This window comes from Wyeomyia smithii, chromosome 3 (genome assembly GCF_029784165.1).
Source record: "Wyeomyia smithii strain HCP4-BCI-WySm-NY-G18 chromosome 3, ASM2978416v1, whole genome shotgun sequence".
In the NCBI taxonomy this organism is placed as follows: domain Eukaryota; kingdom Metazoa; phylum Arthropoda; class Insecta; order Diptera; family Culicidae; genus Wyeomyia; species Wyeomyia smithii.
Window position 1 is genome coordinate 186,355,256 of NC_073696.1, and position 13,485 is coordinate 186,368,740.

Here is a 13,485-nt window from a genome sequence, read left to right on the forward strand (position 1 = left end):
CCGTCTGACGATTAGAATGAAACGGGAAAATAAGCGAAATTGCCTTGATCGAAAAAGTTAAAACGAGCTATAGAATAATCCACACAATGCTTTCTGGTGAAAAATCATTACCATTAAAGTTCTAGACATCAAAAGGAAATATCAAATCAAGCAGTTTAGTCGGATTGTAAACTACCGTTTGTCAATCTTAGGGTTTTATTCAACGACAAGAGCAATCCTTTCGAAACTATTATTTAATTTACTTTGTACGAGATTTAATTGTTTTATGAAATTTCGCAGAGCTTGGCGGTGGTTGAAGCAAAATCTAAACATGCTGTGAATCAAGTTACGGTTCTACTTTAAACACATTTCCCATTTCGCCCTTTGAAATCCTTCACACTGTGGTTGTTGTTGTTGCTTGGTGTTATAGTACCACCGTCTACACTATTTTCAAGGGTGTTATAATTATGCAAGCCAGGCAGTCAAGCATACAATGTCACGACCTTTCGTTATGACGGCATTAGCATTTCGCGTCACATATATGGAATGCTAATATAGACATGCTTTCCAGTTCCCACCAACTCCGGTGCAACATGTGCACCGAGCGAAGAGCTCCAACATTCAAGATAAATAATGCAGCAAACGTTCTGTGGTATGCATAGAGTTGCCAAACGCGTAATATCATTAATTCCGAATGCTTGTACGTTATATCATATAAACAGTTTTCACCTTCACAGCAAAGTTGGTACTACGAAAAACGTTGGAAAGTATCAATGTTTTACCTGTGCATTCGCATATAACGAGCCCATTAATATCGGACTGGAACCGTGAAATTAAATCAAAGAAAGTCATCTTTCAGTTATCTGCCGAAATTAATTTTTATATCAATAGAGAGGAATGTTAATTATAATGATTCAGTCGTATTTTTATTTCATAATTATCTATCAAGGTTAACAAGAAGTCTTCCATAATAGATTTAATTCTTCGAGAATTTAAAATTTTTAAAACTGAAGAAGTGGAGGCATTTTCTGAACCATTTCGAAAGCTGTCGAAATTTTCGAAACCTTTAAAATCTATTTCAGCAATAAAATACGGACGAACAAAAAGCTCAAAGACTTGCTCAACAGTTTGGGAGTCTTCACAATTCGAGTATAAATTTTATGAGTCCAGTTCAAAATCAAGTTACTCGTCAGTATAATCATATTTATACCCTCGACTTTTTTATCAGAAGGATCTTGTACATTAACAGCCGTTTGCGAAGTCTGTGTCAAATAAACAGAACAGCATGTTTGTTTTTGACGTGGGACTACGTCTTTGTTTACTATACTGGGATGCATTCTGTAAAATTGGAAATGAAACTGGCAAATGTTGCGTCAGATTTCAAACATTAATAACAGCATAACCACATGATGGATAACAATAACCAATATGTTGTTGGATAGATAAAATGTATAACAATTTTGTAATATGCTAGTTATCACTCTAATTTCATTGCTAAGCGGTGAAATTGATAAAAAGTTTCAATAACAAATTTACGCGAATAATGAACCAATCACATGCGAGCATTCCTAGCACAGACGACGTGAATGGACACCATCCGTTCCCTGTGATATTCTCTGTATCAATATCGAAATAAAAATTGGCAGAGTCTCCCCGTCCCAATAGGTCAATTTATTTTTGCTTCCATGAGCTTAGACTAATATGATGTCTCGCAGGTAAAAGTTTTCCTAAAAGTTTGAAACAATACCCATCATTGAACAATTTCTATACCTGCGTGTTAGGTTCTGAAGAACCTAACAAAAACTGATGTCTTGAAAGAAAACATGCCGGTAAAAGCAACAGTACCAGTGGAGTAAAGAACCGCAGGTCTCTCGTCGTCTATGATTGCAGTGGTACTCTTCTATTCGTACATTTCAGCGGTACACTCCTATTCGTACTGCAGCGGTACTATTCGTATTAGAGTGGTACACTTTTGTTCGTATATTTCTATTCGTGTGCAATTGAGGAAAAACTGCAATGCTGCTGTTGATGGTGCTTGAACGTTTATCTCATAAATATAATTACCATAAATTACTCAACAAGAATTGTAGATTTTTGCAACGAATATTTATTTAATTTTATCTTGGATATTCACTAAATAATCGTGACCGGATAGTATCGGAAGAGTGAATTCCTAAATATATACATTTATAGAAGAGTAAGAGCCTGCGAATGTTAGTGATTTTTTTTGTTTATTTACTAGGATTCATTCAAAATCTCTTTTTACATTTCAAAATTGTTAGATGATATATTGTTATTCTATGCTTTACCATAATAATCGTATATTACCTGTCTTCGTAATACAGCGAATGTAGTTATTGACAAATGAAAAAAATTGCCTAGCAAAAAATAAAAATGTAATTGTAATACAGCGAATGTAGTTGTTGACAAATGAAAAAAATTCCCTAGCAAAAAATAAAAATGTAATTGTGTATTGCTACGATTTTTTGCTGGAACTTGTTAATAATTTTGTTTAAAATATCTTCTTATGTTTGCCAATTAATGAACCTTCCTTCCATATTATTTTGAAAGTAGGATCCATATTATAGATTTGATTTAATTAGAGTTAAATAAGACAAACCCATTCATTATGATAACGTAAGTATTATAAGGAGGCTGAAAATGAAAATACGTACAGTCGCTAAGCAAGCACATTGATTCTGTCTGCAGACTCTGTATATTTTGTAACAAAAAACCCCTAACTACAGTGTTTAGTCCCACGTCACCATTTCATACAACCCTAGGGCTGTATACCTTGTAGTATTTTTACATAGTATAGTTTTAATTTTATTTTGTTGAAATAAACAATGCAACACCAAGTTTTGTTTCGAAACAAAGACGATCGCGTTTCACGTTGATTTAATCAAACAATAGCAAACAATTGCCGAACAGACGTTACAATTATTTAAAAGTTACATTCAACTCGTCATTATTGGATCATTTGGTACAAACAGATCTTGAGCAAATAACGACAAATTCTTCCGGAGTGCTACTTGGAAAGTCAAGTCAACAGACGTCTCACGCGAGCGGGTAATTCTCAACCACGAACGGAAACATGTCAACCTTTAGCAGTCTACTAACGGTGACAACCGTTTCCAGCGAATGGGAAAACTTTCACCGCGTGGAAGCGATATGCCGATGCACCGGTGCACGGAATATATGTCAACTGCTACTGTCTGAGTGCACAGAATCGTTTCATTGGTTTTATCAAACGAGAGCATCACCTTACCGTCATCTCGACATGACACATCTGTGCTAAGACAGTCCGAATCGAACACCTTGGTTGAAAACATTCGAAAGGATTCTATTTGCACAGCATGCACATCGTGTATGCGTTACCTAGGGTGTCGTTTTTTCTAATGAATATTGGCCGTTGTAAATTTATTCTAATTTGGTTTCTTAAGTGCAATAGAATTACATAAAAAATAATTACCCAATTATTTTCCAATCAAATGGCAGAAAAATATTACACTTTAACCACCCCTAGCAGCTGACTTTAGCTTTCATTTGCTAGATTGTTCATCTCATCGCTTGCTACCCCAGCTCTGAGAACCAATAAAGGGAACTTTCTTGATTATGTTGTGACGGTAGTGGGTCGATATTTCCGCCAAGAGTAAACTTTTCATATATACGTGTACTCTTACATGCTCCTTCGCGATGGCTTCATTTGTTGGAGTAGTTTTCCGTGTAAAAATGGGCACTCTGATGGAAAACACAGTGTTCACAACGGTAGTTGACGATATTTTACGGTGGTGCTTCCTTTCTTCGGGGCAGAACCGACACGTGAGCCAGAAATCTAAAGGTAACTCGAAACGTTGTGTACCAGAAGCGGAAAGCAAAAACCTGCAGTTTAGTTGCTATTCAATCAAAGTTGTTAGGGAAATCAACTGCCTAAAAAATTATGTAATAAATACTAAATCAAAGGTAATTTAGATCAGAATTCTGGGCTCGAGTGAAAATGCAAATAAATTCGCTACCGCGCTGGTAAGATACAGGCCGATGCTTCCGTCAGCAAACCGTTGGCTCACATATTTTCACATGTGTCACATGGGAGAAGACATAAAATTAAACTACGACCCAACGTGACGCACGGGTCGACGAGAGGAGCTCTCAGCGGAGGATAACGATCCAGATGAACTAGAATTTTGATGTCCTGCGATCAGATCCTATTTGTTAACTTTCCTACTGAATAGAAATCAGCTAGTCCCAGTTATGAATAATTGATAGCTTCATCAGGGTCCTGCAGCAGGCTATCCACCTCGAACCAGCACGCTGTACACATCCCTTTCGGCGCTAGCCCCCGCTTGACTGTCACGACCCTTATCGACACGTTGTTGAAGCTATGGTGAACCATAGACGAAATCGGGCCTATACAAGCTTCCGATCTAGATACCCTTCTTTTCTTCTGGCGGCAGGCTTGATTTACAGTTTACGGTTCTCTGAAAATCAGATGAAAAAAATAGTAGAATATGTAACAAAACAATATTTTCTGCATTGTGATTTATCACAGTCAGCAGTCATTGCATAGAATAGTTACGAGACGTTTGCTACGATGATGTATTACTCTAACAGTTTCTCTCACGCAAGATTCAGACATATAAATGAGGACAAATTTGTGTCTGCAGTTAAGCTGATACAAATTTTGAATAGTTTTTATGTCCACGGTTATCAAAGTTAGCTAAGGGGAGGGCGAAAAATATATAACACTGAGAAGAAAAAAAAAGGAATAGCTTTCATTAAAAATTGTGTGCAAGTTACGACGTTTGTAACTTGCATGCAAAAGTGTGTTGAAAAATATCACATTATTATCATTATTAATTATTTGGCTTGCCTTTTGATGACACTTTCACTGTCACTGGACTTTTTTTTTTGTTCATCTATAATTTATTTGACACGGAACAAATACAATTTAATGTTTAACGGCGCCAATTATATCTGGTAGCTTACTTTCTAAAGTATCTTAATAACTAAAAGCAAATTTTTTATCCTCGCTGCCGACTACGAGCTGAAACTAAATGTAACTTAAAGCTATAATATTTTGCATTAAAAGCACTGGTTTACTGTATGATGGTTTTCATTGCCATAGGTAAGCACATGTTCCGCTGCTGGGCCAAGATATTACGGACTGGCATATTGGGTTGTCTCCCTCGGGACCTGAGAGTATCGTGCGGGTCTAGTTGCTGTTTCCGGATCCGGGGTCTTAACGTGTTCTTGTCGTTTGGTTGGATGTAGGCGGAAGGGAATAGGATTAAACTGGGGCGTGGATAGGTTTCAGGAAAACGTATATAAGGGACATGTAGGATAGGTCACGGCTCGCCAAGACATCACGAACAGGAACAGCCGGCTGCCTACTTTCGGCCTGCAGGGAAGCTATTATTTTTGACCTGGCGTCACGGTGTACAGGGCATGACCAAACAACGTGCTCTATGTCGTGATAACCTTCACCACAGGCACAGATACCACTTTCCCCGAGCCAAACACGACGGAGATGCGCGTCAAATCTATAGTGATTGGACATAAGCCGGGACATCACGCAAATTAAATCCCGACCTACATCCAACCCCTTGAACCACGGGTTCGTCGACACCTTGGGGATTATGGAATGTAACCACCTTCCCAGTTCCCCCTTGGTCCAAGAATTTTGCCAACTGATGATCGTATTCTGACGTACAAATGCGAAAAATTCATTAAAGGCAATTGGTCTTTCATAAATATCACCGTTTGTTGCGCCCACCTTAGCCAAAGAGTCCGCTTTCTCATTGCCCGGTATCGAGCAGTGAGAAGGGACCCACGCTAAGGTAATCTGAGTAGATTTTTCGCATAAAGCACTCAGATGTTCCCGTATTTTACCCAGGAAATACGGAGAGTGCTTAACATCTTTCATTGATCGGAGAGCCTCAATGGAACTGAGACTGTCCGTAAAGATGAAATAATGGTCCGTGGGCATTTTTTCGATAATCCTTAGGGTGTACTGATTTGCAGCCAATTCTGCGACGTAAACAGAAGCAGGATTATCAAGCTGATGGGAGACGGTTAAATTGTTATTGAAGATACCGAAGCCAGTGGACCTATCAAAAAGTGATCCGTCAGTGAAGAACATATTGTCGCAGTTGATGTTTCGATATTTATTGGAAAAAATTTTGGGGATCTGTTGCACGCGTAAATGATCCGGGATTCCACGAGTTTCTTCTATCATGGATGTATCGAAAAACACAGTAGAATCAGAAGTATTTGATAAGTCGACACGATTTGGAATATTCGAAGAAGGGCTAATATTTTGGGACATGTGATTGAAATACAATGTCATAAAACGGGTTTGAGGATTAAGTTCGATTAACCTTTCAAAATTTTCAATCACATGACGGTTCAAGACCTCACATTTGATAAGAATGCGAGAAGACAGGCTCCAGAAGCGGATTTTCAATGGTAGTACTCCAGCTAAGACCTTCAAACTCATCGTATGGGTCGACTGCATGCAACCCAAGGCGATACGCAAACAACGATATTGTATTCGCTCCAGTTTGATCAAATGTGTGTTTGCTGCGGAGCGGAAGCAGAAACACCCGTACTCAATAACAGACAATATCGTTGTTTGGTAAAGCCTTATAAGGTCTCCTGGGTGGGCTCCCCACCATTGTCCGGTTATTGTACTAAGAAAATTCACTCTTTGTTGACATTTTTTCATCAGATACCTAACGTGACAACCCCAGGTGCCTTTAGAGTCGAACCAGACACCAAGATATTTGTGTACCAAAACCTGAGAAATCGTTTTACCCATTAATTGTGTTTGAAGCTGAGCAGGTTCATGCTTCCTAGAAAAAAACTACTATCTCAGTCTTCTCCGGAGATAATTCGATACCTAGCTGTAAAGCCCAAGCAGACAGATTGTCCAAGGTATCTTGCAATGGTCCTTGCAAATCGGCAGCTTTGGCTCCTGTAACAGAGATTACACTGTCGTCTGCAAGTTGTCTTATCGTGCATGAATTTGCCAGACATTCGTCGATGGCTTAAACATGAGCCCTGGGGAAGACCCATGTAGCTAATGCGAAAAGTTGCCAAATCGCCGTGCGTAAAATGCATGTGCTTTTCGGACAGCAAATTGTGCAAAAAATTGTTCAAAATTGGGGAAAATCCTTGTCGGTGAAGTTTACCCGAAAGAATGTCAATAGAAACGGAATCAAAAGCCCCCTTAATATCCAAGAACGCAGACGCCATTTGTTCTTTGCGAGCATACGCCAGCTGAATATCTGTTGAAAGCAACGCAAGACAATCATTCGTCCCTTTGGCACGGCGGAAGCCAAATTGAGTATCTGATAGTAGACCATTTGATTCGACCCAATGGTCTAAACGACGGAGTATCATTTTTTCCATCAATTTCCGGATACAGGATAGCATTGCAATCGGCCTATAAGAGTTGTGATCAGAAGCTGGTTTCCCTGGTTTTTGGATGGCGATCACCTTCACTTGCCTCCAATCCTGCGGTACAATGTTTTGCTCCAGGAACTTATTGAACAAGTTCAACAAGCGCCTCTTGGCATTGCCGGGTAGATTCTTCAACAATTTGAATTTGATTCTATCTAACCCAGGCGCGTTATTGTTACAGGACAGGAGGGCAACTGAAAATTCTGCCATCGTAAAAGGTGATTCTATCGCGTCGTGACCCGGAGACGTATCGCGAACAAAGTTTTGCGCAGGAACAGAGTCCGGACATACTTTCCTGGCAAAATCAAATATCCACCGACTTGAAGACTTCTCGCTTTCGTTGACCGTTACGCGATTCCGCATTCTTCGGGCTGTGTTCCAAAGAGTGCTCATCGATGTCTCCCTCGACGTCTCGTTCACGAACCGACGCCAATATCCGCGTTTTTTGCTTTAGCCAGGCTTTTAAGCTTGGTATTAAGCTCCGAATACCGTATATAGTCGTCGGGTATACCTCCCTTCTGGAAGGCCAAAAACGCGTCGGATCTTTGCGTGTAGACATCGGAGCACTATTTGTCCCACCACGGAGTTGGAGGCCGCTCTTTGATCGTTACGCCGGGATATTTCTTCGTTTGGGCTTGCAACGCGGCGTCGAGGATCAAGCCCGCGAGGAGGTTGTATTCTTCAAGTGGTGGGTGATGTTGAATCGACTCGACCGCTTTTGAAATCATTTCCTCGTATAACTTCCAATCGACATTTCGTGTGAGGTCAAACGGAATGTCAATTGGTCGCATGCGAGTTGACCCGTTAGTAATTGAAATAAAAATAGGCAGATGGTCGCTACCGTGAGGATCGAGGATTACCTTCCATGTGCAATCCAACCGTAGCGACGTCGAACATAAGGATAGATCCAAAGCGCTTGGGCGCGCTGGAGGTTTCGGGATACGTGTTATTTCACCGTTGTTCAAAATAGTCATGTCGAAGTCATCGCAAAGGTTCTAGATTAAAGAGGAGCAGTTATCATTGTAAGGGGAACCCCAAGCCACGCCATGAGAGTTGAAGTCTCCCAAAATCAAACGCGGCGAGGGAATAAGTTCTATTAAATCAAAAAGCAGCCGTTGCCCAACCTGTGCTCTGGGAGGAATATATATTGAGGCAATACAAAGCTCTTTACCTTGTATTGTCATTTGACATGCGACAACTTCGATGCCTGGAATCGAGGGGAGGTTAATACGCTAGAAAGAATAGCACTTTTTAATCCCTAAAAGTACTCCTCCATATGGGGTGTCTCGATCAAGGCGAGTAATATTAAAATCATGGAAGTTGAGATCAATATTTGAAGTAAGCCAAGTTTCACAAAGGGAAAATGCATCGCATTTGTTTTTATTTATCAAAACTTTAAACGAATCAATTTTTGGTAAAATACTTCTACAATTCCACTGTAAGACAGAGATAGAATCTTTCATATACGCAGTTGAATTAGGCATCGAAGGATACAATCGCTGCAAGTAGGGGGCATTGGGCAGTCAACTGCTTCAAAAATGATCTAACTGTTGGGAGGAATGCTGTGAGAAAAATTTTAATTGGATCGGGTACATTGAAAGTTTCAAAAATCCAGTCCACAATGTCGGAAAATTTCACTAATCCAGAGTTTGTTTCATCAACTGGGAGTGCAAAAGGAACAACTGGGGTTTTAGATGTTCCTGGCAGTGCTGGGAACTCCTTCTGGGACTTTAAATTTGCAAGCCCAGGAGGAGTTTGCTTCGGTTTTTCCGCAGCACTGTTTGGTTTGTTTGTAACTTTCATTTCACTTTGGGAATCTTAGGACCTTTTCGGGGAAGTTTAGGAGAGGAAATATTTTTCCTCTTTCTAGACGCCCCAGGATTGGCATAAGTTGTTCCCGCTGGTGAATCGTCAGAATCGGTTTCATCAGAGACAAAAGATCAAAGGGGTTCGATGTTATGGTAGAAGTGGTCACGGTCTTCTTCAGCATCTCAGCGTAAGATCGCTTTGAACGCTCCTTAAGTGACCGCTTGATTTTATCTCTGCGCTGCATGTACACCGGGCATGTGGAGAGCTCATGCTGATTTTCTCCGCAGTGAATACATTTTTCAGCATTTACACTGCAAGAATCGTCCGCATGAGTTTCTCCACACTTGCTACATCGTGCCTTATTGCAGGCTGTGTGGCCTAGCTGCTTGCAATTGGTGCAATTCATAACACGGGTTACATACAACACAGGCAGACGAACCCGATCGATCGAGACGTGGCTAGGGAGAGCAGATCCGGCAAACGTATCACGAAACGAGTCTGACGGAGTGTACACTTTTGTGCCGTTGGCAAGAGACACAGACCGCAATTGCTTGCTTGCGGGTATATAAACGCGATACTCGCGTGTGAAAAGCTCGGAGCGAGCAATAGCGTTGGCCTGTTCCAGGTCGCTGACCACGACACGGAGCTTGTTGGGTCTGAGTTGTTGGGTTGGAGATTTCGGTCACGGCCTTGTACCCCTCCGTCAGGTCTTTCGAAATCTGCAGGATGTTCAACGGTTTTGATTTCGGTCCTGCTTTTGGCTGAAAGAAAACAGTAAAGCTGCCCTGAGATCCGTCCGGGTAAAGCCTGGGGCGAGGGGGGACTGGAGAATTAACAGAGGAAGGGTTGGCAGGAGGGACAGGGTCGGAGGGGTTCGGGGATGGTGGCACGGGAGACGAGGGATCTACATCCATCGCGCTAAGTCTAGCGCACTAGCGCCGACAGAACACGTACCTCTTTACTTCTCCTTTCAGCAGGGTTTGTTGTCCGAACGGTCGAAGCTGCAGCCGTTACAGCCAGCAGCACCAATACAGCAGCTCCAAACAGCCACTAGCAGCGATCCGGGTGTGTGATCACTCAGCACAGCGACACAACTCGCTGTCAACTGTTGGCTTCTTATTTTCCTCCTTTGTGTTGAGATTCTCGTCCACTGCTGTAGCACAAATCACTTAGCAGCCAAATCGGCTTACGCACCAGCAAACAGCCACGATGCGAAACAGTTGCACAAAGGGGGGCGACCTTGAACCTTCACTCGACCAGGCAAACAATGCCAACACTTGCTCGCGCGTCTTTTGTTTTATATTCTATCGGAGCGATCACCAAACACGTCCTATACTGATGCGTGTTCGGCACAGAATGTCACTGGACTTGTTTGTTGTTAAGTTGAGCATATACTCTGTCGGAAAGTCAATGATATTAACAAAACGGCTTGAATTGTTATTTTCTTCCCCTTTCAATTTTCAACATTTTCGAAGGGTGGAGGGGGGGGCGGTTGACATACAATGAAAATGAAATTGGTATCGGTCTAACTAACAAATTGTTTCATGAATAAAGGCCTAAACACAATGGATACGTTGCGGATGCGTTTGCGGCATTTGAAAGTTAACCCATACATTTTCTGTCAAATTAATGTCAACGCAACCGAAACGTAGCCATTGTTTTAGGCCTTAACTCTATGCGGATAGCGGTCAACCTTCCAATTTACCATCAAATAATCATCCCTCGCTGCCGTCAAAGTCCATGCTTACGTAGAGGTCTACCGGGAGGTTCTGTTCGTTTTTTTTACACCAACAAGTAAGTAGGTGCCCCTATGGTGTAATTCAAAGCTAACAATAAAAATATCTCTCGAGTTTCAAGACATATAATGAACCGGGATGACAACAATGTTACATTTGAACTAGTCAGATCTTGAAAAAAAAACTAGGAAACCAAAGAAGTAGCATTCGAGATAAATTAAAACTAAACATGGCTACTTTACTTTCAAGTCGAAAGATCGTTGAGATCCTATGACAAATCCAGATTACGCCTCCACAAAACTCGGTCTTGGGCTGCCTCTCTCTAGTCTCCCCTTACACCCGCTGCTCTGGCATCCTCGTCGACAGCACACGTCCAGCGCGTCCCAGGTCTGCCTCGAAGTCGTCGGCTTCTATCCGGTCGCTCATCCGCCATTTGTGCTAGGGGGCCGTGATACGGGGACTGGGGGACTGTAGTATGTTCAAATACTTTGTGCAGCTCGTGATTCATGCGCCTACGCCACACCCCATTTTCTAGTTAACCTACGAGCATTGATCTCAGGATTCTACGCTCGAAGGCCTCAAGCGCTCCTTCCACGTCTACGATTCATGTCCGTAGAGTGCCACCGGAGGATCAGAGTCCTATAGAGTGCAAATTTCGTATGGATCTGTAGGCTACGGGACTTCGCGGCTCACCTCATTGTCACATGTCACGAGAGTACCAAGATAAACAAATTTCTCGACCACTTCGAAAGTATCTCCATCCATCATCACTGTAGCACTAACACCCGCAAAACTACCACGCTCTCTGACGGCCACCATGTACTTCGTTTCGCAGAGTTTATGGTGAGTCCAATTCTCGCAGGTTCCCTTTTGAAAGCTGTAAAGGCATCCTCAACTGCCCTACTGGTAACACTAATTATATAAATATCATCCGCGAAGCCAATTGGTGCCGCTCCTCTACATATCCTGCCCTTCGTATTGCACCTTCTAAAGCTATGTTGAACAGCAAGTTCGAGAGCCCGTCACCTTGCTTCAGACCATCTAACGTCACAAACGCGTCCGAAAATTCGCCTGCTGCCCTGACGCATGATGTGAAACCGTCAAGCGTCGCACATAACAGTTAAGGTAGTTTTGTTGGTAAACCATGTTCAAAGCATAGCTCGTTGCGTTTCACTGTATCGTACGCCGCCTTCAAGTTAATAAACAAATGATGTGTTTGTAAGTTGTGTTCTTGAAACTTGTCAAAGATCTGTCTCCAGATGAACATCTGGTCCATTGTAGGTCGTTCCGCTCGAAAACCACATTGGTGTTCTCCAACAAAGGTTTCCACCAACGGTCTCGGTTGTTGAATTTTCCTACTTTGAAAAGTTTGGCCGGTAGGCCGTCCTTCCCAGCGGCTTTGTGGTTTTCAGCTCTTTCAGATCTTTTCAGCAAGCATTCTTCACCTCGTCTAATGTTGGTGGGTCCACGGCTTGTCCGACCTCTCCAATTTCTATCCTGTTCCCCTCAATGACTCTCCTACTTTCCCCACCGTTCAACACCACTTTAAAACGTTATTTCAAACGCCTGGCCACCTGCGACCGGTAATCAGGTTCCCTTGCCTGTCATTACATAAGGCCGTTACTGGCACGGTTCGGTTCTTGATTCCGTTAATCGTTCGATAGAAGCTCCTCGTGTCGTGCCTCCGCAAGAACGCGATCGTAGTGCTCACGTTCCTTAAGGTGGTGAAGCCTCCTTTCGGCAGCTCTTGTCTCCCTGTATTTCTCTCGCATCTGACGCGTCACACGATTAGCTGCTACTGACGTGATGGCGTTGGCCCGGTTTTTTTTTCTTCCGTCACCTCGTTTCTTTATTTCAGGTAGAGGGAAAACATGCTGCCAAACGCCTGAGAGTCCAGGTAGTGTGGAGTTTGACCCACTAAAAACCCTCCAGGCCCAAAATACTCCTCGGGACGACCGCTAAATATTGGTTCAGGGAGCGGTTTTTATGCTCTGTGTAACCTCCTGGCTCAATCAAGTCTCTTTGTTAACTAGCCGGCATGCCTGAACCTGCGTAGATACTGCCTGAAGCAACCATTACCTGACAGGATCTGTGTCAGGTGGAAGTTAGCTTCTTCATGGCGCCTCCCGACCCATGTGGATATCACCGGAATAAGTCAGTGCGTCCATATACCTTTCGTAGAATTGAAATAATCCTGCTGCCATTTGATAATCGATGACGATCTTCTGATGCTTCGTATGCCCCTTGTGGCACGTTGGTCGAAGCATTTTACGTCCGCGGTTATTCACAACGGTGACCTCTGTCTTATGGTGCGCTAACTCCAGTTTCCTGGAGTGCATCCAGTCTTCGACCTTGCGTATACAGTGCCCGGCCGTACAGGATAATTGAGTTTCAAAATCCCGTCATACATGACTTCTCACAACACTGCCCCAGGAAACTCCTGCGGTAATTGGAACGCACTTCTGAGCCTCCTCCATGTTGTAAGCAAGTACTCGGTTCT

At 42.5% G+C, this 13,485-nt stretch overlaps 1 protein-coding gene across 3 annotated transcripts in view; it reads left to right on the forward strand.

The window, feature by feature from the left end:
• The window catches only part of LOC129732571 (zwei Ig domain protein zig-8-like), an 801,587-nt gene that overhangs the window by 580,771 nt on the left and 207,331 nt on the right, over positions 1 to 13,485 (forward strand). The window lies entirely within an intron of this gene.